Source organism: Passer domesticus, chromosome 1 (genome assembly GCF_036417665.1).
Source record: "Passer domesticus isolate bPasDom1 chromosome 1, bPasDom1.hap1, whole genome shotgun sequence".
Taxonomy (NCBI): Eukaryota; Metazoa; Chordata; class Aves; order Passeriformes; family Passeridae; genus Passer; species Passer domesticus.
The window spans coordinates 94,322,094-94,344,969 of record NC_087474.1 but is presented as its reverse complement, the minus strand read 5'-3'; the positions used below and the strand labels follow the sequence as shown (position 1 = coordinate 94,344,969).

Sequence of the window (22,876 nt, the reverse complement as noted above, 5' to 3'; positions counted from 1 at the left end):
AATTTAGCAAATCCATGAGTCCCAATTTTCCACCACGTTTATGCCTTTACACTGGTCTGTGGGTGCAGGATTTCTGACACAGCAGCATCACAGACCTGCTGGCTGGAGTACTGACTTGATTGCTTGCCTTCCCTCTAAGGAGAAAGTTTATAGCCTGCTGCCTATTTGTAACATGGCAGTTTAGAAATGCCAGAGACTGGAAATTGGACCAAATGTGCCATTCATAGAGTTACAAATGGGAATCATTTAATGCTAAAAACATCTCCTGCTTTTCCTCTACTCTCTCTTTTCTAAAGGTCAAGGTATTTGTATAGAAACATTAAGCCAGCTGTAGAGAGGTTGCAAGACCATTCCAGCTACACTGTGATGTGATTTTTATCTCCCATCCTAACAGGGAATGTCAGTCATAATTAGTGTTACACATAAATTTTTCACTGGGATTCAGGTTTCACATGATTAGGAACTAAACTATGTAGAATGCTGATCTTCTGACTCTGTAGTTTCAATTATCAGATGCAGCAATGAAAAACCACAGTGAGAGATAATGGCTGAGGTCAGAGAGGTTATCTTTTTTTATAGCAGTTGTCATTGTAAATGAGAAAACACAAACGAAAGAGAGTTTCATTAACCTGACTAAGGAAATGGCTGCTTCAGATAATGTGTCAGCAAGAAAAGTGTGATCAGGACAAAATCCTTCCCATGGCCTTGGTCACTGCTATAATCATCCTAATCCCCAGTGGGTTTGGTGATGATGCGCAGTACAAGCCTGCTGTAGCCTAACTCTGTTTCATTGATGAAGCATGTAAACAGATTATTACTCCTTTGATCAGTGCTCTTGCCAATCAAGAAACACTTGTTACTTTAGAGCAAAGAATAAGAAAGCCAGAAGATGAAGTAAATACTGCACAGTGCTGGGCAGAGACAGAAATCCACCACTGCAGCTCAGGAAGTGGATTTCTTCCTTTTCTTTCAAGGGCCTTAGAGTTCTAGAATCCCTTCCTAAGAAATATTCAAGGGATAGAGTATTTAAAGGAGTTAAAAAAAAAAAAAGATACAATTATAGGGCTGGCATTAGCATTGGAAAAATAGGTCTGCCTAGGGCAGATACTAGCAGCAGTGGCAAGGCAAATGGACATGCTTCATGCTCGGTCTGTGTGGATTTTGGGGGCTGTGTGGGGTGACTGCCAGAGAGATATTATGAAGAAACTAACTCACTGTTTGAAATGGTCATTGCCAAGAAATAGAAAACTTAACCTGCAACCTGGGCATAAAGATGCTGACTTGACCCTAGCATCATAATCTATCTAGAAATGCCTTATCTTATGGAGGAACAAATGTAATCTACTTTTCATGGCTGTTTTCACAGTGTGAAGTTCTTCTAGGGATCAGGAACATCTGCCTGACATTTCTGTTTCTCTCTTTTCCTTCAGAAGACCAGGAATGTGCTGGCTGGAGGGAAGGGATATTCATATCTTCCAGGAGTTGCTTGATCTAAGTACCTGAGTTAAAAGGCTACGAAAGTATGTTATACAGATGCTGTCTGTGTGCTATTTGTAAGGTCTTAGACCAGCAGGGAAAAGTTGGGAGTAGTTTCTTTTCGGTAGACACCTCACTACACACACAAGAAGGCTTTGGATATCCCTGCCTTGAAAAGTCACTTATAGGTTGAATGTTAGAATGAGGAGGGGCAAAAGAGTAATAAACAACCCCATTTTCCCTCAACTTTTTAGTCACTGATGCACAGTGATCTTCATCAATGTCACCTAGTACTGGCACAGAGTGACTTCTGTGTATGCAGATAGCTCAGAACTTTGGCTGTTCACATCTCTCAGTATTAGAGCTCATTTGCATCTATAACTGTTCACCTTGATAACTGCTCTCTGTCACATGCTTGGAGTGTTCTGCAGTTTCCAGTCTGCATCACAGCTCCTCTGGGTGATGTTCAGGCAATCTCCAAGCAGAATGCCTATGAAACAAGGTTATAAAATGAAAGATCTCTCTGCTTTCAACATGGGTATACAACTGTTATGTCCAGAAGACAAATGAGTGTTGATTTCACTTTTGGATTTTAAGGACAACAAATAATTGAATAAGAAAAATTATTTTTAAAAACTATAACTGCTTACACTTTAAGGACAAGACTGAACTGCTCTCTTCCAGCTTGTCTCTGGTTGTACTGGTCCTTACTGGATGGTTGAACCTGGTTACCAGCTGTTCTTGAAAGGCTGTCAGCTCTCAAAGCAGACCCCTAGCACTTTCTCCCCTTCATTCAGTGGGAATGAACCAGATGTCTCTGGGGATGGTGACAGCTAGATGGATTTTCTTTCTAAATCTGAACATTTTTTTGTGGTTATGCAAGGAGAGTGTTAAAAAAAATTACTTAATCACAGCCTTCCTGACTGTGTTGTAAAGGGTGAACCATAATGTGGGAGAGCAGATCTGAAGTCACAGGTCTCTAGCTGCTTTAATTTGAAAGTAGCATCATTAAAAGAAAAAAGAAGGAAAAAAAAGAAACAGAAAAAGCATTAAACATCTGAAATACATTTTAGAAAGATAGAAGTAAATGTGAGTTCTAGAACTTTTGCAAGGAGTTGTATCAAACAAATGCTTTCAAGCAGACAGCATAATGGCCTATTACAGAAACACAATGTCACTTGTAGGTGGCTAGAAGTACAAAGTAGGAAGATGATAGCGTCACTAAATGCTTTTTCCAAATTGCAAGGATGGGTGTTCACTGAAATGTTTTCTGGCTGAGTAAAGATACAATTGCATATAGATGGGGGCAAGAGGAGACGAAGAGGCTGTTTTCCCCAAAAGGCTGTCTCTTGTCTCTTCATTCTGATTCCAGCATCCAAGATTTGTGGGTTATTTACTGAGGCTTTAACATAATTCAGCTATGTATAGATACCCAGTGACCATAGAGAAGTGCCCATGTTTGTTTTGCTCTCCCTTTAAAGCAGTGTCCACAATGTTATAATATTGCTGTCATTTTGGGGGAGAAAAAAATAATCAGCAACAAATTCTGTTTTCTGGAGTGTAGGGGAATTTTTTAGCTGTTTTATTTTGGCTGCACTATAGAAAATTAAGCATATCTATAAGATGTGCTGCAAAATGCAGTGTAGGTTGGGGATGTCTGTGCTAATTTTAAAAGACTCAGCTTGAAAAATCAGGAGTTATCTAGCTGTCACTGTACAGAGCTCTGCACTGACTCACATTGTCATGTTATTCAGGCAAACTACTCGTCAAGAGTTAACTCGGTAAGTGCATTGCCTTAGCAACCAGAATATTAACACACTACAGCAGCAAAGAATAGCCAGTTTACACTTTGATTTCAAGCACAGGAGTTTGAGGTGGTGATGTATGTGCTGTAGTGCTGTGCAGGATTGGAATAAAAAGTAATGATAAAGCTAAAGAAGTACCAAATGTAATATTTATTGTGTATCTAATGTTTAGGAACTTCTGGTTACTGGAGTGATTTCAAAGCAAAAAAAAAAAAAAAAAGGAAATAATGCATGAGCCAGAATATACGGGCAGATCACTCCATATTCTCTTTCCACTTCTTTGCCTAACATTCATTAATTTTACATTTTATTCCTTCATGAGCAAAACCGATCACGAGCTTTTTAGTGTCCCTTACTTTTTCCTGTCATTCATGCATTTCATTCAATATGTAAAACATATTGCCTAAATGGAAAATACTTTTAAAGCAGCAAAGATGTAGCAAGTGGCAGATACCTGGCAGAGCATCATCTAAGAGAATAAACTGAGCACTTACTATGACTCAAAGACAAAGTTTAATTTTTAGATGACTCAGTATTTTCCTACGTATGGATCTGAAGTAGTGAGAAAACCACTATGAAATTCAACATTTATTATTACGCATCCAGGACAGCTCTGATTCACCTTGTTTTATTGCTTGCTGCAGCTGTAGGTACACTTTACTTCCTGAAGCCCAGTGTGCCCCAAATGTACCTTAAATAAGACACTATCTGAAGTAAGAAGAAACTTAAATATTCCATCCCTACACAGACGGTTACTGCCCATTCATATGACCTGTTATTACCATCTCCAGCCTTGGCCCAGGGGTGTGAATATGACTGACTCATGTAAGATGCAGAGAACTACTTCTTTTATTTCAAACTATTACCTCTAATTTTAAATTCAAATGCAAATCAAAATGGGCATGAGCAAACTCTAGAGCACCCTAATGGCTGGTCTAAAGCCATATAGAATAGCTTCATAGAGCTCCCCTGGCAATCAGCTGTGGGACAGCTTTATGTTTCAATTCTGTTTTGCCCAAGTCTTCAGAGTTATGTTGTAAAAAATTGCTTGGACATTATATCATCATAACAAAAGTCTTCCTTTGCCTCTATGAAACAGCTCTTTGTTTAGACACAAATTATACTTCTGAAGGCTGGGATCATACCTATAATTTCATCTAAAGAAAAATTAAAATGTGATTTCAATTTTTTCTTATGTTGTTTCTTCACTCCAGTCTTAGACAAGGGAACTCTTGAATTCTGTTTTTTGAAGTCTGACTTGGTCTATGCAATAGGGACCTAAGCAAAAGCCTGCTTAAAAATTCTCCTGTATACTATATTTATGTTGTATATTTAATGTTCTTTTGACAGCTTGTTTAATACTGTGTTCAGGTGATACCCACAGAATTCTGGGCAGTTTGACAAACCTGTATAAGATTGTCAGTGAGATGCAGATTTGCACACATGGAAGCAGATGGTAAACCAACTAGCAGTTCAGGGAGGCAGGCATCAGGAAATTACAGCAGTGACAGAAATTAAACACTTAGTGCCAGTGGCCCAGTTTCTTAAGTGATGTGAATTTCTGTATGTGATGGACACTGTATTATGAAAAAAAGGAGAAATGGGACAAGATATTGCATGTTATAATTGCTCTTTTAAAATAATCTGGTCCCTAAACACTAAATTTCCTACAGTAAAGTCTTTCACAATGGTTAAAATGAGAAAAAAGAAAAGAAAAGAAAAGAAAAGAAAAGAAAAGAAAAGAAAAGAAAAGAAAAGAAAAGAAAAGAAAAGAAAAGAAAAGAAAAGAAAAGAAAAGAAAAGAAAAGAAAAGAAAAGAAAACCACCCGACAAAAAAAAAGTAACAAGAAAGCCAAACAAAACTAACCGAGTCTAAATTTTGAAATATTTTATATTTTTTCTTTGAAAAATTTTGTCCCCTGCCACATTCTTTAACTTTTCCCACAAATATGACTTCCCACTTTGCTCTTGTGGGAAACACTGAATGTGTGACCCAGAGGGACTCACTTCTGGGAGGCTGAAGTTAGAATAAGGAAGTCCTTGTGGTGGGTTAAAGAAGCAGTTTGATGGATGAAGAAATTACTGCCCCTACCAGCAGAAGATGTCTGGAGATGAGTGCAGCTGGGTCATAAGCTAAGAGTAAAAATACATTTCATACAGGTTTTTCAGCTCACCTGATTTTAGACATCTGTAACAACAAACACTGCATTCTGAAAGTAATATAGGAGTCCTTGAAACAGTTAACTTCTGTTTTCCTTTCTGTGTACCTCTTTTCAGAAGGAGGACTAGCTAAGGAAACTCCTCTCCTGCCTCTCTAAGTAGTCAGGACCCCATCTTCCATTATTTTCGCTCTCAAAAACATCTTCTTTGCCTCGTTTCTACATCTTCAGAAAGAAAGGAAGGTCACAATACTGTCTCAATTCCTGCAAGTGCACATAGTGTACATTTCCTTTTTCCATGTAGGCAAAGTACTATTTGGCATGTGTTGATGCCCAGCATCTGTGTTTGTGAAACAAACTGCTGCCTTGTATAACTCCTGTCAGATATACTCTGGAGGAAAACTCTCTTGTTTTTATTCAAGTGAAAATAAAGGCTGGGGAGAAAAGATTTGGGATGGGGAGAATTGAGTGGGAGGAGGGTGTGGAGGAGTAAATTGCATTTAATTAATTATCAGGGCAGGGGGAAGGAATAAAAATTTGAAGGAGTGGTGCTTCATGTTTCAAGCTGTCTTTCTGATCTATAACTCTGGAAGCAGTATGAACCTCCAACTAGCTTGGATGCTTTGTCTAATGACATTTAGACACAAATTCAATGAAAATTCTCTGTTTATACTAATTCTGTAAAAATCTGACTAAGTGAACTTTTTATTTTGGGTTCCACAGAAAGCAAATACCCAGATATTTTGGACTTTGTATAAAGCTGAACAATGCTACGTTGTTGAATAAACAGGACAGTTCCTTCAAGCATCATGGTGTTAAACTTTTAATTGTTTGTTCCGATTTTTTTTTTTTAATAATTTCATTGATGTGAACAGCTTATTTTTATCTATTTTCTTACCCAGTGCTCATTGAGTGGCTACAGAAGACCTGTTTCACCATTTATGGAAAAGACAGAAATCTTAATTCTGGGGTTCTAAATAGCAGTTCTATACATGGCCTGGAAACAAGGGTCAGATTGTGGACCAACATAGCTGTGATTTTATTGGTTTCAGTTTTACAGAAGTATTAATATTGAACACTTTTTAGAGCATCTACTTAACACAAGTGCTAGATTTGCTGAAATTACTGCCTGTTTCTGTTCCCTTTTATGACTTCCACAGCTTGATATATGTTCCTACTATGACATCTCTTCATAATATGAATGTCTGGCTTGCAGTGAACCCTGAAGATTTGGGTTCTGTACATTAACCCACATTCTGAGAGCAATAGCTCTTCCTAAAAGATCTCAAAGCCAACCACATGGCTAATTAGTAATAAAGAACTACTTATACTCCTGTAAATGCCTCTTAGATCCTCTGACAAAGACATGTGATAGCTGTCAGAAACTCCTTAGGAAGTAGTATCAATTTAGTAAACGATGCTGTTGGTTATTTCAAACAGTTTCAGTATTAGAAAGCCTGGGAAATTCCCTCCCACTCACAGATCCAGTATATATTTTTCCATGTGGTTCATTTGCTTTACAAAGAAATTGCATGAAGAAGCATTAAATGCTAAGTCTGCTTGAAATTAGTGCATCCCCTTAAATATTATCCTGGTGTCTCTTGATTGTGGAGTAAAAGAAATGATGGGTCTATGCCAAGTAAACTCTGCTGCTGCTAACTGTCTATAAGTACTGAAAGATTCCTGGGAGAAAATGCTATGGAAAGGTGCAAAAACTCCCTTCATTTTAGGGATTTAATTCTTTTCCCTAGCAAGAAATGAGGAACATAGTTTCTGCAGAAATAAGTAGTAAATAAGTACTTAATCAAAACCTATGAGGGTTTATAGTTGAAAAAAACCCAGTAGACCAGCTGAGTTGCATAGAAAAATTGATTATGGACTAATGAGAATTAACATGACATTTGACTGTACCTCCTAGGTTGCTTTTTTGGGTTTTTTCAGGAATAGAGCTACTCTGGAACTGTGGATGCATATGATAAAACTTTGTTTAAAAAGGATACCCCACTGAAATTCATAGCTCTAAGCTGAATAGTGGATTTATTACCAGTGGCATAGATTTATAAATTCATTGTCTTCATTTAATCATACAGAAAAAAACTCTTAATCTGTGTGGTTCACAATTTCAGCTTTTCATCACAAACTAAGACTGATACCAAGAGCACAAAGCTAAAATTCTTGAAATAATAATATTTTGAGGGTTTGCCAATGACAATGGTTTCCACTCAGATTATCAGCTTTGCCAAACATACTAATATGTTAGCTTAGTATTAAATAAGAAGAGAATGCTTCTGTGCATGATTTTTATTTGAAATTTAGTTGCTTTGAAACATGATTTTGCTTGATACCTGTTCTTTTTGCACCATTTTCTCCAGTTTTATTAAAATTGTCAAAAATACTCATCTAAACGGTGGCTGTTTCTAGCTGTGCTTTTGGAAAAAACTCTGTTTTCACATCTATTTCTTTTTTATCTCTGAAAGCATGTAGTTGCTGTCTAAAGTTGTCTTCCAGCTACATGAAATGTGTGTATCTAAAAGCTATATTTATTAGTCCCAATAGGATACATTTGGAACCCAATAATCTTCAGAATTTCCCTAGCAAAAATTGTGTGATTTACATACACCTTTTATGTTGCTCTATTCTCTTTTCTTTTCTGTAACATTAGGGAGATATCTGCAACTCCTCACTGCATGGAAGAACAGAAACTCTTAATCTTTTGTACAGTCCATCTGTCTAGCATTAGATATCTGCCTAGGCTGTGGGGACCTCTGCGCAGCATAGCAGAGAGCCAGCCTGAGCTAGACCAAAGATTTGTTTGGTCCAGCATCCTTGCTCTGGCAGTGCTAAAATGCCAGAGAACAAGAGCAGAACAAACTCAGCCTTCAAGGGTTTTACAAGCAGCAACACTGAACACAGCAGGGTGATCACATCTTATGATGGTCATGCTGTGTTTGGTGCAGCCCAGGGTGGGGTTTGTTCCCTGAGCTGCCAGGGCACACACACTGCTCTCTCAAGCTGAGCCTGCTGCTGGTCCCTTTCTGGACCCCATGATTTAGGAAGGATGTGAAAATCCATGAATGCATCCAGAGTAAGGCAAAAAAAAGGTGGTGAAAGGGCTGGAAAGAATGTCCTATGTGGAGCACCTTTGACCTTTGGTCTTATTTGGTTTGGAGAAAGGAGTCTGATGGGCAACATCATTGCTCTCTGCAGCAATCTGAGGAGGGAAAGTGGAGATGGAGATGCTGAACTCCTCTCCTTGGATTCCAGTGGAGGATGCATGGGAATGATTCAAAGATTGGATGTCATGAAACATTACCAACCAGGAGATCTAACAGTGGAAAAGGCTTCCTAGAGAGGTGACTGATATCCCAAACCTGTCAGTGTCTAAGAGACATTCAGATAATTCTTTTAATTATATGCTTGGACTTCTGGCCCTCAGCTGGTTAAACAGTTAGATTAGATGATCACTGTGGGTCACTTCCAAGTGAAGCAGTCTAGCATTTTTAGCACAGGGGCTCTATGCATTTGTACAATCTCAGTGGATTTACTCATGAACTTATCCAGTCATTTTGTCGTGTTTGGCAGCATTTTAATTTATCACATACCATAGTACATTCTATATCTTCACTACCTGCCATGTGAAAAATCAGACCCTTCTGAATAGTTTAAATTATGCAACTGGTAACTTTATTGAAGGCCTGTAGCCCTCATATTGGCAGGAAAAGGGAGCAATTGATTCCTATCTATCTATTCATATCATAGTACACAGATTTTACAGACATATGCCATATCTTAATTTATTTTTATTTGTTTGTTTGTTTGCTTTTTCTTTTAGAATCCATTGTATATTTTGAAATCTTCTTCAAACCCCCTCTGAAGGGAAAAGGAAGGTCAGTGTTGCATATGGTGTTCAGCCACAGTCATGCACAATTTGACAATGATAGCATCCATTTTGTTATTTAGTCCTTTCTTAGTAATTCTTATCATTGATTTACTTTTCTGACCACTACTGAGCAGTGAGTTGATAGTAAGCCCAAGAGCACATGCTGATGGCTGGAAAACCGTTGTTCCATATGTGAATATAGGACTGTTTTCCCCATGTTGCTTAAACTGTCATAAAGATACTTTATTTCTCAGCAACTTCATGAGAAATCTCAGATGTGGTTCCTTTTGTTCTAAGGACTGAAAGTCAACTGTAGGAGAAAATCAGAGAGGAATCCTTAAGGGCGCAAGAACTGAGCTTTGGCTGGTTTTATATTCTGTAACCTCCAAGGGGCATCATATTATAAAGTCTGTAATTTACATTTGGTTTCTTTCCCCCTTCTCAAAACTCTGAACTTCTGTTATGCATCCATGACAATAAATGGTGCCTATGGGCAGCTGTCAATCTTTTACTGCATGTTTGTGCATTAAATTTTATGTACTGTTAGAGGTGAAATGCTGCCATTAAGAGTAAGCAGTCTTCCTTTTTAGTATAATGGATACAAAACACTGAAAAACAAGGAAGGTAAATGAATGTTTGAAAGAGGCACAGGATTTAGGCTGTTAGCAAAATCTCTGCTGAACATTCAACCACGTCCACCTATATCTCTGCTCTTTTTTAATGGCTAGGCCTTCTGAAATTGGGTCTTTTTTGCCTTGAACCTTGCTCTGTAGTACAGCTCTTGTGTACATGACAGATCTTGTATCTGTAATGTCAACAAATCTGGAAAATAAGCTATCATTTTGAGGAAGACAGACACATAAAGTCTCCAGGTGTGTTACTAAGACTATTCCTACACTCATAAAAGTTTGGCTGCTTTATCAAAGCCCCATCCATGTCACAGGTGTGCACTTTTAAAGTGAGGGGGAAGAAGTCAAAAAGATAAAAGGAGACAAAATGTTTTATTGGCTTCTGGAAGCAGACAGATTTTTGTAAAATCTCATAAATAGCTCTCTTCCCAGTGTATGGACTTACAGAAAGCATTTTTTTTTCTATTTCTGCTTACAGACATCTGTTCACATTTTCTGGTGGGAATTCTGGGATTTAAACAGCCATCTGCTTCTTACTGTAGCAGCTCAACAACAAAGGGCATTTTCTCAACTAACAAAGAAGAATCTTTGACTAATATAAAGGCACAGTTAGGAACATATGCTACTTTTTCCTTTTAACCTTAGTCAATATATTTTTCAGTCTATTTAGATTACACCAATTTACCAAAACAAACTGAAGAAAGCATTCAACATTTCACGCAGGGAGTTGAAACTTTCACGAAAGCTGCAGGTGTGCAGCTATTGTGTGCCTCTGCATGAGTATGTTGCTGAGTTCTGCAGCTTAGCAAAGATGGAGAAATTCAGTGGGGTTGCACTACAAGCTTTTTTGTTTCAACAAGATGGGGAAAATGGCTACATGGCTTGTAGACTAGAAAGCAAACCAGACCACACATGTCTGGGAAGCAGAAGGCACCTGGGAGCTGTGTAGCTGTCTGTGTCCTATTCCCCTGAAGTCTAACTGGTAGCATGCAGTATGAGGCTTGTAGGGTGAGGCACTTTCTGGCATGTGAGCTTGTCTCTGCAATAATCAGACTAGACAACCTTTATTGTAGGTTTATGGGCAATATGTTGTGTATTAACTACCTACAAGTGGTACATATTAAATATAATATTGAAAAGGTCAGCCTTCCCTCCTTCCCCCTCCCCCCTGTGAGGGCATTCCAAGTATTATTGACTGTGCTTTGCATTATGTGAATTATCATATTACATTTCCAAGATATAATCTATCCCTAAGCCATAAAGAAGATCTTCAAGGATTAATTCTGGGAAAGATCTCCATTCAAAGTAAGTAGCATGTGCATTATATATACTTAATGAATTGAAATGAAGCTGTAAGTTACTGTCAATATAGAGGAGATTAAAACAGAGAAGAGCTAAAATGACCCAGAAGAACTTAGAGTCATAAAAAGGGGATATAATACAAGGTCACAAACAAGAATTTCTGCCACACAGCAGTCATTTATTAGATAGAAGCTATGTCTGTGCTCATTAAATAATTCTGATTCTGGAATGCAATTTTAAATGTACCAGACGTTTTTCCACTGGTCACATACAGGACATCTGTGACCCTTGGGATGCAATGTATGTTGATTTTGTTACTGCACTTGGGAAAGATATATTCCAAACAAACTAGGGAAGAGACAAAAGGTTAGTCAGAAGAGTGGACACTCTTAGTTACAGGCAAGGCTTAAAATAATGTAATCACTGGCTAACAGGAGGTTAAGAAGACATGAGTACACTCTCAATACATTCAGTGGGGAACAAGCAGTAGGAAGAGTAAACTATGAAATAGTCAGGAAGGTGATCTTGGCACAAGAGCAATAGGTGTAAACCAGCTATGAAAGCAATTTTTAAAGGATATTTCATTCTGGAATAATTTTTTAGTGAGAATGGTGTAAACAAGGACCAACAACCTTTAGAGAGACTTCAATCAGTTTACAAATGGGTTTAAATAATATATTTAATTACAATGTCCCACAGTGGTTCCCCATCAGAATCTGGGGGAGGTGTCACTCCTGCTCTACTGTGATGTGGGGAAAGGCTGAGAAATTCTTTTTGATGGACTTGTCTTCAGAACATCAAGATATACCTGTTGTCTGTTGTGAAATTCTCTACCATAGTTTTCAAAATTTCTCTCTGCAGCTTTTCTTTCCTTTTCTTTTTTTTCTTTCTTTTTTTTTTTTATTTTTTAAATGTTTTTGTAGTCTCCATTTGCAGTTGCACCTCTTCTCTCCAACAAACATTGCAAGGCTTTTTTGGAATGTAACTCCTCTCCTCCCTGCACCTAATCTTCTTATCCAACACTGCAAAACTAGGTTCCTGCCACATTAAATCTTATACTTGTGTTGTTATAGGTAAGTTTCTGTTGTACAGATCCATACTTCAACTATACTTAAGTGTTTGTTCAAAAAAATAAAAATAATCCCATCTTAGTATATCAAATTTAAAAATGTATAAATTTGTGATGTTTCTGAGGACAAAACCTCCACAGTCCACCCATTTTCTGGACTTGACCTTGGCAAATGAAATCCAATACAGAATCTTGAAATGCAGTGAAAACTCTCTAAAAGAGGGGGTTTTTAATTACAAATTGTAGTAAGTCTGCTTTTATATACTGCTAGTGGAACAAAAATACTAAAGGGCCATGACCAGCCTTGTAGGAAAGGTAACTGGAAGAAAAATTATTTTCTTTTCTCTCAAACTACCTGTATGAAGGTCACAGAATTGAGCTTTGTGTTGTCATTCCAAATCATCCCATTGTTGGAAAGTTCTACATTTTTTCCAGATTGACTTCAGTTATGAGTGACATCAGTTCTACCACAATTAGAGGACCACCTAAGAGAAAAGGTATGCCTATTCTGCTTGGGAATGGGCACATAGCCTGTAGTTCTGGAAGCAGCTATTGGCTTTTGAGGAGTTAGCTGGGATTTTATGAGCCCTTCAAAGACCTGCTGTTTTCTTACCAACAAGACCACCTAGAAATAATAATTAAATTTTTGCTCTTGGCCTCTGTTATTCAAAAATTCTCTTTCTCTCTGTCCACTGAAAACCTTATGAAAGTACTGTATCATGGTAAGTGGAACAGCTTGTCAGTTAGAAAACTGTTCACTCTGGAGTCACTTAAAATCAGTGGATGTTGGCCACAGGGTCTTGAGACCCCCTCTTCCCACTGGTATTAGAGGTAGAAGATTATGTACATTGCCTGTCTAGGTACATCTCTTTGGTGCTGAGCCAGGGAAGAGGAAATGGGAAAAGTGACCTTTTTACTGCACATACAAGAAACTAAAATATTTAGGAGGGAAATGGTATGCATCTGTTTCAATGAGCAAAACAAGACAATTGAAAAGGAAAACAAAAAAAGGCCTAAAAAAAATTAAAAGTACTATCAGATGAGACTAATCCAAGATGCTGCTGGGATCCATGTACATGCACACAGACCCTTAAACTGTATTCTGAGAGGTTACTTGAGATTAACTGTCATTTCAAAACCAATAAAGTTGTCCATGCAAATCCACATTTAATATCCTACTGAGATGCATTTAAAACCCATTAGCAAGATAATATTCATATGCCTCATAGAAAGGGCATGAAAAGTAGATTTTTAAAGATATGAATCTTCACCAGTTTAACTGGGAACTTGCCTAAGGAAGGACAGAAAAAATAATTTCACTATCTCTGTCAGTGCTGGCAAATGGAGCCAAGGGACCAATCTGTTTTGGCAACCAGGTCTTGGCAAAGAGGTAAGCTTTTGATTCCTTCCTCTCAAGGAATTCCTCTCAACCTGCTGCCCCTACCCAGTTAAACCTACCCAGGTTATTTGCAGAGAAAGCCCACTTACTCAGCTTTCCAGTGCCGGAACAGACTATTCAAGGTCTGTCTTCAGAATACTTCAGAGTATGAGGTCACAATTCTTCATTTGATTGTGCCTGAATGCTTCCTATTACATCTTGCTGAAATGTTTCAGGTCTGATCCTTTGCTGGTGACCAGAATCTTTCCATTAGTCTAAGCAAGGGAGGTTTGATTCTCTCTGATTTGTTTATCTTTGATGCATCAAATCAGTAGAAGAGGGAAAGTCTCTTACACTTTAACCAGGTTTTTGCTATCACAAGAAAGTTTACTTATCTTTCTAAACCCAAAGACTGTATGTTTTTCAGTATATCAGTTGTTATCCTCTGCTTCTAACTACAGCAGTCAAATTCTATGTAACAGAACAGGGTTTTGTAACTGATTTCAGTTACAAAATCAGTTTTTGTAACTGAATTCCCTATTATGTTCTTATGTTCCTTCAGTACTTTTAATTGTGGTGCTCTCTCAATGTTATGGTCTCATTTGCTTTATATAAGCAGTGTTCTTGCCCCACCACTTTTTTAACACTTCTCTAAGATGAGACTTATTTTATCTGTTTGGGTGCCTCTCTTTCAATTGTTCTTGCTTTTGTGAGTTTTTGACATATGAAGTAAACCAACCTTCCTTCAACTGTACTAAAACCAACTTCAGAAACAATGTGAATGAAAGTGCAAAGAGAAAATTTAGTGTTATAACTTTAGACAGAAAAAATATAGCTGGGTTTCTACAGGAATGAAAAACATGCCCTTTACACCAGAGGTGCACGAAAAATTGTTTATATGGTTGCTTTTCTCTTTGACCATTCAATTCAAACCCAAAAATGGAATCCTACAAAACAAAACTGAAATTGTGTTTAGAAGTGCACCATTCCAATCCTGACAGCTGAAAGGAAAACAAGTTAAACAGAGCTAACTCCTTGAAATCAGGTGAGGGGATGAAGTTCTCTCTCCACTTTTTCCTGTAGCCCAGAATTACAGGAACTGTGCAGAGGGATGAGCACCATTGCTGTGGGTGAGATAGTCTTTATTTCAAGAGTTTCATTTAATTTAATGCCAATTAACAAACTTCATTTTACTGATTTGGGTACTGAAAAAACCAAGAAGATAAACAGTTAAACATTTACTGAAACATCTTTCTTCTCACTTCCCCAGGCTCTGTTTCAGTCCAGTACTTCTCCTCCTCCCTTTCTATTCTCAATTCCTCTTGTTTTTATAGTGAGTTATGTTCAGTTCCCTCTCAATTCCCTCTGTGAGGTAAAAAGTGGTGCTGGAGGCTGGAATCAGTGCATAATGGTTTCTATCAGCTGCTTCTTGCTCCTTACTCTATTTCACCTCCACTACTCCACGCACCTTACTTAAAAAACACAGAACTTGCAAGGTCACAACACTTTGAATAAATATCCATTATTTTATTTTTATTTTCATCCATTACCTTTTATTCTTGCACACCGGACTACATAATAATACTGGTTTGCATTACTTTATGGCCTTCTCTGTGCAAAACTCTCAGCCTAGAACACTACAGCAATTTCATTACACATGATTTACAAATTCCACACTTTATCACTGCAAGGGGATATCTCCTTTGGAGGAACAAGAGGATTCAGCCATCACTGATGACAAGGTTATCTTGCTTCTGCAGGGCTGCTTTTATGAGGGGAGTGTCCCCCAAGTTATGCTAATCAATGCTTTCTTAAAAAATCATCTCTATCACAACAGCGTCACTTTGGTTAAATCCAGGCGGAATGTAGATCTCTTATCCCAGCTAACAAGAAATAGGACAAGAAGAAACAGCTTCAAGTTGTGCTAGGGAAAGTTTAGATTGACTGTTAGGGAAAGGGATTGCCCTAGGCCCATTGTGTGTGGGCTGTGGCCTCTCAGGGCTGCCCTGGCCCCAGTGCATGGTCCTTCTCTCCTGACATTCCTGTGCATGTGTCTTAGCTGGCCCCTCTGACTGGTGGAGATTCTGAAGTAGGTTTGATCAGCCAAAAAACCATCTGCAGCTGACTGCAAGGGGCACAAGGCAGCACAAAGGCACCCCCATCCCCAGTGTACCCCATTGGGACTGAGGAGAGCCAGACTCAAACGTCTGGAGAATATTCTGTGGTCCATGGAATGGGCTGCTCTATAGCAGGGCTCTGGAGAGGGGCAGTGCTCTACTGGCAGAAAACATTGGCCAGCTCATCAGTGAAGGGATGGTGAGCCCAGTGGGGTGTTCCTGGTCACTACAGCTGGAGGAGTCTCTTCCATAGTCCAGGGAACATTCCTGTGATATGTCAGAAACTGAGGGAATGACAAGGAAATCTTTGGGAGCCCTTGGTCAGAAGTGGTGCAGTCTGAGGCTCAGAAGGTAAAGCACTATGCAGAGAACTGTGCATGCAGCCATTTCAATTCAAAGATCTGGTGGAATGAAAAGGGAACAGCCAGCAATAAAGGGATTGGGGGAACATGAGTCTTTTCCTCAAATCTATACTTGTGTTTTCCTTCTGCAGCTTCATAAAATTATTTCTGTTATAGGCTTTAGATGGCAAGACACTTTTTCTCATTAAGCCTATTTGTTGGTGCTGACTCCTAAGTGATTCCCAAGCTGAGTGCTCCTTGCAGACCGCAACACAGGCTGCAGAGTAGTCCTGTGCAATTTTGTTCCCCGCCCTGACTCTTTGGGAGGCAATGACAAACTGCTGTCTTGACTTGGCTGTCAACAAAATTGGATCCTTACTTACCAAGAGTGATGTAGTCTTTTAGGCTGCACTCTTATTGATCCTATTAACTTTCTTAGCAATTCATGAATATTTATGGCAACATACCAGCTGCACAGTTTACTGGTTCCCTTAGAGAGAAAGTTGTATTAAATTGGACATAGTTCAGTGACTTAAAGGCATCAAATATTCTCAAAGCTCCTGAGCAATGCATTCCGACAAAGAGGAAGTCAGGCAAAAATGCCAGGAGGAACAAGGAGCTCTTGAAGCAGCTCCATCTCAAAAAGGAAGCCTACAAGGGCTGCCTACACAGAAATTGGCTGAGCAGCCAGGGATCAGGTTAGTTAAGATAAAGCACTGATAAAATTATATTTGGTCAGGGACATAAAGGGCTACAAGCTTTTATAGTGATAAAATGAAGACTAGAGAAAATGTTGGCCGTCTCTGGAAGGAAATGCGTGACTTGGTTACCCAGGACATGGAGAAGGCTGAAGTACTCCATGACTTTTTTGCCAATCTTCACTGGCAAGTTCTCCAGCCACACTCTCCTGCTACGTTCCAAAGGCAAAGGCAGGCACAGGGAGAATTAACCAGCTCGTGTAGGAAAAAAACTTGGTTTTGAGACACCTAAGGAACCTGAAGGTGCACAAGGCCCTTGTTGAAATAAATTCATGGATCCTGAGGAAAGTGTTGAAAAAGTGGCTAAGTCACTATGAACCACATTTGAGAAGTCGTGGCAGTTCAGTAAAGTTCCCCCTGACTAGGAAAGGAGATACAACCCTAATTTTTAAAAAGGGAGCTACAGGCCAGTTAGTTTCACCTTGGGGCCTGGAGAGATCATGGAGCAGATCGTCCTGGAAACTGTGCTGAGGGACATGGAAAATCAGGAGGTGATTGGTGACAGCTAGCATGGCTTCACTAAGCAAATGGTGTCTGACAAATTTGGTGGCATTCTATGATGGGGTTGCGGAGAAGTTTTTGCTGCCCCATCCCTCAAAATGTTCAAGGCCAGGGGTGCTGCACAACCTGGTCTAGTGCAAAAGGTGTTGCTCTAAGTTCCCTTCCAAACATAACCATCCTATGATTATGATTCTGTGTCTTAAAACTCATGCTGAATTAGTCTCCAAGTAAATACATAAGTTGTATGCTTTAGCATATCCCCCTTTCTTTTTTCAGTTGTCTAGATTGTCTAGAAGGGGACTTGCTGTGATCTCTACCTTAGTCAAATTCTGATTTGCTTAGTGAAAAGAAATTATGCTGTATAGGGACTCTCCAAGGATTGGAAATGCAATGGATTTTAGGCCTACTGAAGTTTTTGCTGCTGTTGGTATAGATCTTTAATCCTATTATTTTTTTTTCTGAGAAGTTCTGTTGCTTCAAGTCTCATGGCAAGAACCAAAGCAGAGACTGTATCCTTAAACAGATAAAGAAATGCCACATGTAGCTGACTGGGGACAAGGATTGTGAACACAACTCAAAACCATTCCTGCACATTCTTCCTCCTTGTGCCTTTTGGAGTTTGAATCATCAGCGCTAAACTGAAGGGTTCCCCATGTTTGCAGCACTTGGATTAATATGCCTTTCTCAACACTTGCTTGATTTGCATGAAGATTTAGAAAATAATGTAACTCCTATTACATATGAGCTGCAGATTGAAGCTTGAAAAGGGTGTCAAACAGACTTCAAGCTGCATTACAGATGTCCTTTCTGGTACTGAGGATACCACTCCACATACATACTGCAAAGACAGCAACAGCAGCTCCCAGTATCTGACCTGTAGTGGCCTTCTGTGTTAGACACACCTTAACACCACCTCCCATCAGTAATTTTTGCTGGGGTGTCTCTTGCAGACAAGTTTCTGCCACAGATGGTGCTGAGGCATTGTTTTTTTGAATCTTACTTTGGAGATTTTCGTTTGCTCTCAGAATCTTCTGGATAACCACTGGGGCTGAGCTGAAATGATTAAAATAGAGCAATTAAAAAGAAGGGATAGCAGGGAGTGCAGCCCACAGAAGCCAGCCTGCTACTGCAGTGGCTTTACAGCTGACTGCATAAGTGGATATCTGACACAACAAATGTTGCTTTGAGCTCTGTTCTCTGCTGAGCCATGGCAGTGATTCCATGGAGGCTTTCTTGCGGGATATTATTATTATTAGAGACTTCTGATTAGAAAATTAAACCAGAGATATTCTGACTACTCAGAATGTGTCTTTGCAGAAAGGAATGAAATAACAAGGTGAGGACCAACAGGGAAGGGTAAGATTCTTGGGACTGCTGTGATGGTAGTTTCTGAGCAAGCTCATGAAATCTGTCATTCTCCTGTCCCATAAGAAGGCTGAAATCCTAAAAGGCAGAGAATTTTGAGAGTGTTTGTCAAATCTATATTTCACAGATTAAAAGCGGAAAAAAGAAAAGGATGGAAAAAAGAAACAAAACTGAGAAGAAATGGACACGTGTTTCTGGAAAACCAACCATAAATATGCCAAAATCTGTCAATTAAAATAAAATTTTGCAAAAGTCCTGTATAACTATATAAAACGTTTAGGCTAACAGAAGGGAATTCAGCACAGAGGCTAGAGGAAATATTAGTCAGGGAAATGAGAGAGCTAAAGGTGATGGTGTATATTGGTGCTCTGAAAGAACATTAAAGCAGGCAGTGCCAATCAGTTTAAAATAGAAGAGAAAAACATGAAGAATAAATATATTTTGTTTATTTTATTTTGCTTACTTTTACTTCACGATTGTGAGAAATGCATTTTCATTTCTGCTTTCAGAGGTCACAGTGCATTATTGATCTTATGCTCATCCTATGTTAACAGAAGTTATAGGGACTTTTTTGTGGACTGCTGCCATGGTGTCAGTCACAATCTCCCACTGTATCACCACACATGAAAAACCCCAGAATACTTTCTAACCCTAATAGGTAGCAGTTTACATGCACTATTGTATGAGATACTGCAGCACTGTTTTGATATTAAGATGAAATAATGAGAAATAATGGAGGTATAAACCTGAGAAAAGGCTTTTTGTCAGCCTAGCATGGAAAAGCACATTATAGACAGAACAAAAGCTGCCATTTTACAGGGGAAACAACCCCATGGGGTTTTTTTTGTTTCTTTTGTAGTGAAGTAGATGATTGTAATCAATTTGCCCTGCTTTAAGTCATTATTGTCTTTTCACCTACTTTTAATTATGTATTTGGAATCTGTGAATCTATCTCAAACTGTCACTTTTATTAGTGGTGGCTGAACTTGTACTGCTTTCACAGTAAGCCTGCCTGACTATTAATTCAAAAAGGATTTTGAGGTTTTAGCAGGGGAGATAGGGATAAATTTGTCAAAGGCAGAATGTTAGTAGTTTAGAGTGTCTGTCTTGTCAGATGGTGGCCTGCTCCTAACCTGAATACAGTACAGTGAGTACCTGAAATCGTAATGTAATCATGTCTTCTGTCACACACACACATATAAATCACAAAAAGACATATGGGCGAAATGGTGTGAGGATAAACTTTAGAAAGCTGTTTCAAAGTAATTTCACAGACAATCCATCAGTTGCTGGAGTTATTTAAGGAAGTGATGACATAAAGGCTGCATTTGGCTTCTGGTCTCCTAGTGCAAGCTCCTTTAGACAGACTTTAAACTTCCTTTTCAGTGTGTGTATTTATGTGTGTTTTGATCTTCTTCCACAGTCACTTAGAGAGTTGTTTCTCTCACAGGAATGGCAGTAACTGCTTCATTCCAAAAAGCCTAAATGGAAGATCCATTGCCATGAGTTTCTGGCCCCAGATACATGACCAGAAACAGCAGATTGCAGGAGGGGAGAAAGGGCTCAAAACTAATTACCTTTCTTAAGAAAATATCTTCCAGGGATTGTTAAACTAGAGGTGCAAAATGATCAATTTTATGAAAAAGTAGGCTTCATTTGGGAAACCTTACCAGATGAAACACAGGGAGAGTGAAGTCCCTCTTTTCCTGTATCGAGAAATGCTCTCTATTTTGGAAGCAGTCCTGTGAATATAGGTGTCTGACATTTTTTCTTTCTGGGTTTCTATTCTCTCAGATCTTCATAATTTTCAGACTGTTTTGGTTATGCAGTCTGGATAGGGATTCTGTTGCTGACTGAAGCAGTCCAGAGATTAGAGTCTGACTAAAACACTTTAAAATGGCAAGCAGTTCTGTGGGTCTTTGAGGGGATTTGAGGTCCTTTAGCTTTTCTTGGGAGGATTTAGCATCTGTCAGTTGTACTAGAAGCCACAGTCATCCTAGCAAGGGCTGTCCTTGAAGGCACAACAAGCTGGTGGATATCCTTATCAATTCAGCATTTCCTTAGGGCTCTCTCTTTGTGAGAACACAGCCTGTTGAAAAAAAAATAGCCAAAGTAGCTCATCCAAACAACATGCTATGTGTGGACAAAACCATAATCCAGTGGAGATTTGAGTTTTGCTCTTGGGGAGCATCTTGGGGAAGGGTAAACCATTATTTCCTAAGGAAGCTTATGCTTTCACCTGATTGCTACCAAGGATAATTAAGATGAGGGTCAATTGCACCTTAGTGGCAGCCATGTATCTGTCATGAAGCATTCCCCTCAGACACCTTTAGTGTATTTTGTAATCTCTTCTTTTTTGTCCTTTTGAAACAATTTATTACACCCTTGACAACAGAACCATCTTATCATGGATTTTAGTCATTATTACACAAGTTGAGCTATTAGTAGGGTGACACAATTAATGTGTAGTTCCTTCACTGTTTTCTTAACATAAACCGTGGAAAATGTGGATTTTCTTATAAGGCCAGCATGTTATTTGTTTTCCCCAGCTTAAATTTTAGAGGATTATAATGCTTTTAAGTGCTTCAGAATCCACAGATGGTGGTAGAAAAAAGGCTTGGTGGGATGTAAAAGAGTAGCTTTTTCCTTGTGACCCTCCTTTCCTCCATCTCTTCCTTCACAGCAGCCTTTATTATATAGAGTTTGTGTACATCTTTATATGCATCTTTTGTTCGAGGGAAGTACATTTTCAATAAATATGAGCTAGAGTAGCAATATTTCTAGACAGGAATAATTAGCTAATTGATGGAGCACTAGACTAAAATTCAAGAAACAAAGTGGTTTCAAGTGAAACTTTACAATGGAAGTGGTAAAAAAAGATTATGCTTTCCTTATTTATTGTGTTTTAGACAAAGCATGTTCATTTTATAACAGAGAAAAGAAATGTGTGAATCAGTCATCCCAAGTACTCATTATTGGGACCCAGAGGTCAAACTGGTGCATTAACAACACCAGAAATTTCCACTGGCAAAGTTATGTGGCTATCCTGTATCTCTCATCTATACATCCTTGATTATACAAATGAAAACCAAACCTGTATGATATAAGTAGCTTTATCCATGATATCTACTTATTCTGTGTGCTCTATTTTCACATTTTAAAGAACTAGCTGCCTAGAGCCCTCGGCAAAGAAAGAGATCAAAAAGGATGCACATTGTATTCCTGAACTGGGACTTATTACTTAAGTAGCTTCTGTAAGTACTTATCAGGTTTAAATTACTGCTGAAAGGCTATCTTGGATGCAGCTAGGGGGTTGTTAAAATGTGCTAATGGCTTATGGTTTTCATTGTGGGGCACCAAGGTGGATGACTTCAGTTCCCATGACCTACATTATGTCCTGTGCAGGTGCAGAGGAGACAGAATAAATTTTTATTTTAATATAATTTATTTGAGCTAGAGCTTAAACTAAGGCCTTGAAAATACCTCAGTGGTCTCTTTCTGTAAAAGACACCCTGTGAAGGGCAGCTGTTAACTGTTCACACATGGGAAGGCCTGGCAGGCTGGAATAACCTCTTTTCTAATTGTGCCCTGTTACACCTGTGATCATGACTGCGAGTCTGCACTGATGGACTTAATTATCTTCAGTGGGATTGGGGCTTATGGAGAGAAGTTTGGCTCAGCAGGTGAAACCAAGGCAATGTGCTAATGTGTCAGACTTTATGTATTCAAACAAGCAAGCCATGGTCTCTTTACCTGTGGCTGTGTTGGCTTTGCCCTGTTTGGAAGTAGGAAACCCTTCATTGAGTCAATTCAGCAAAGATGACTCTAAATGTTCATGGAAAATGAGTCTGCACAGTGAGCGGGTGCCATCTTTGTGCAGTGTAATTGTCTTGCATGGAGACTGAGGAGTGGGTTTGCTGAAGGAGAAGGTACAGTTAAATAATCAGACTGCTTCAGTGTTTGTATCTCTGCTGTTTTGCAGCTGCAGACATGGGAGTATGCAGCCTGCTGGCCCTTCCAGAGGGTGAGAGCTCCTCTCTGCATAACACTAAATTCTTTTGGTCTTGGCGCTTGCACTTGTGGGATTAGATTAGCT

General features: G+C 38.9%; 1 long non-coding RNA gene across 3 annotated transcripts in view; it reads left to right on the top strand.

The window, feature by feature from the left end:
- The first annotated feature begins 22,462 nt into the window (after positions 1 to 22,462).
- The window catches only part of LOC135288855 (uncharacterized), an 83,110-nt gene continuing 82,696 nt past the window's right edge, over positions 22,463 to 22,876 (top strand). For all 3 annotated transcript variants that reach the window (XR_010351740.1, XR_010351738.1, XR_010351739.1), the window contains exon 1: positions 22,463 to 22,709. This is a non-coding gene — a long non-coding RNA (uncharacterized LOC135288855). The remainder of the gene's footprint in view (positions 22,710 to 22,876) is intronic.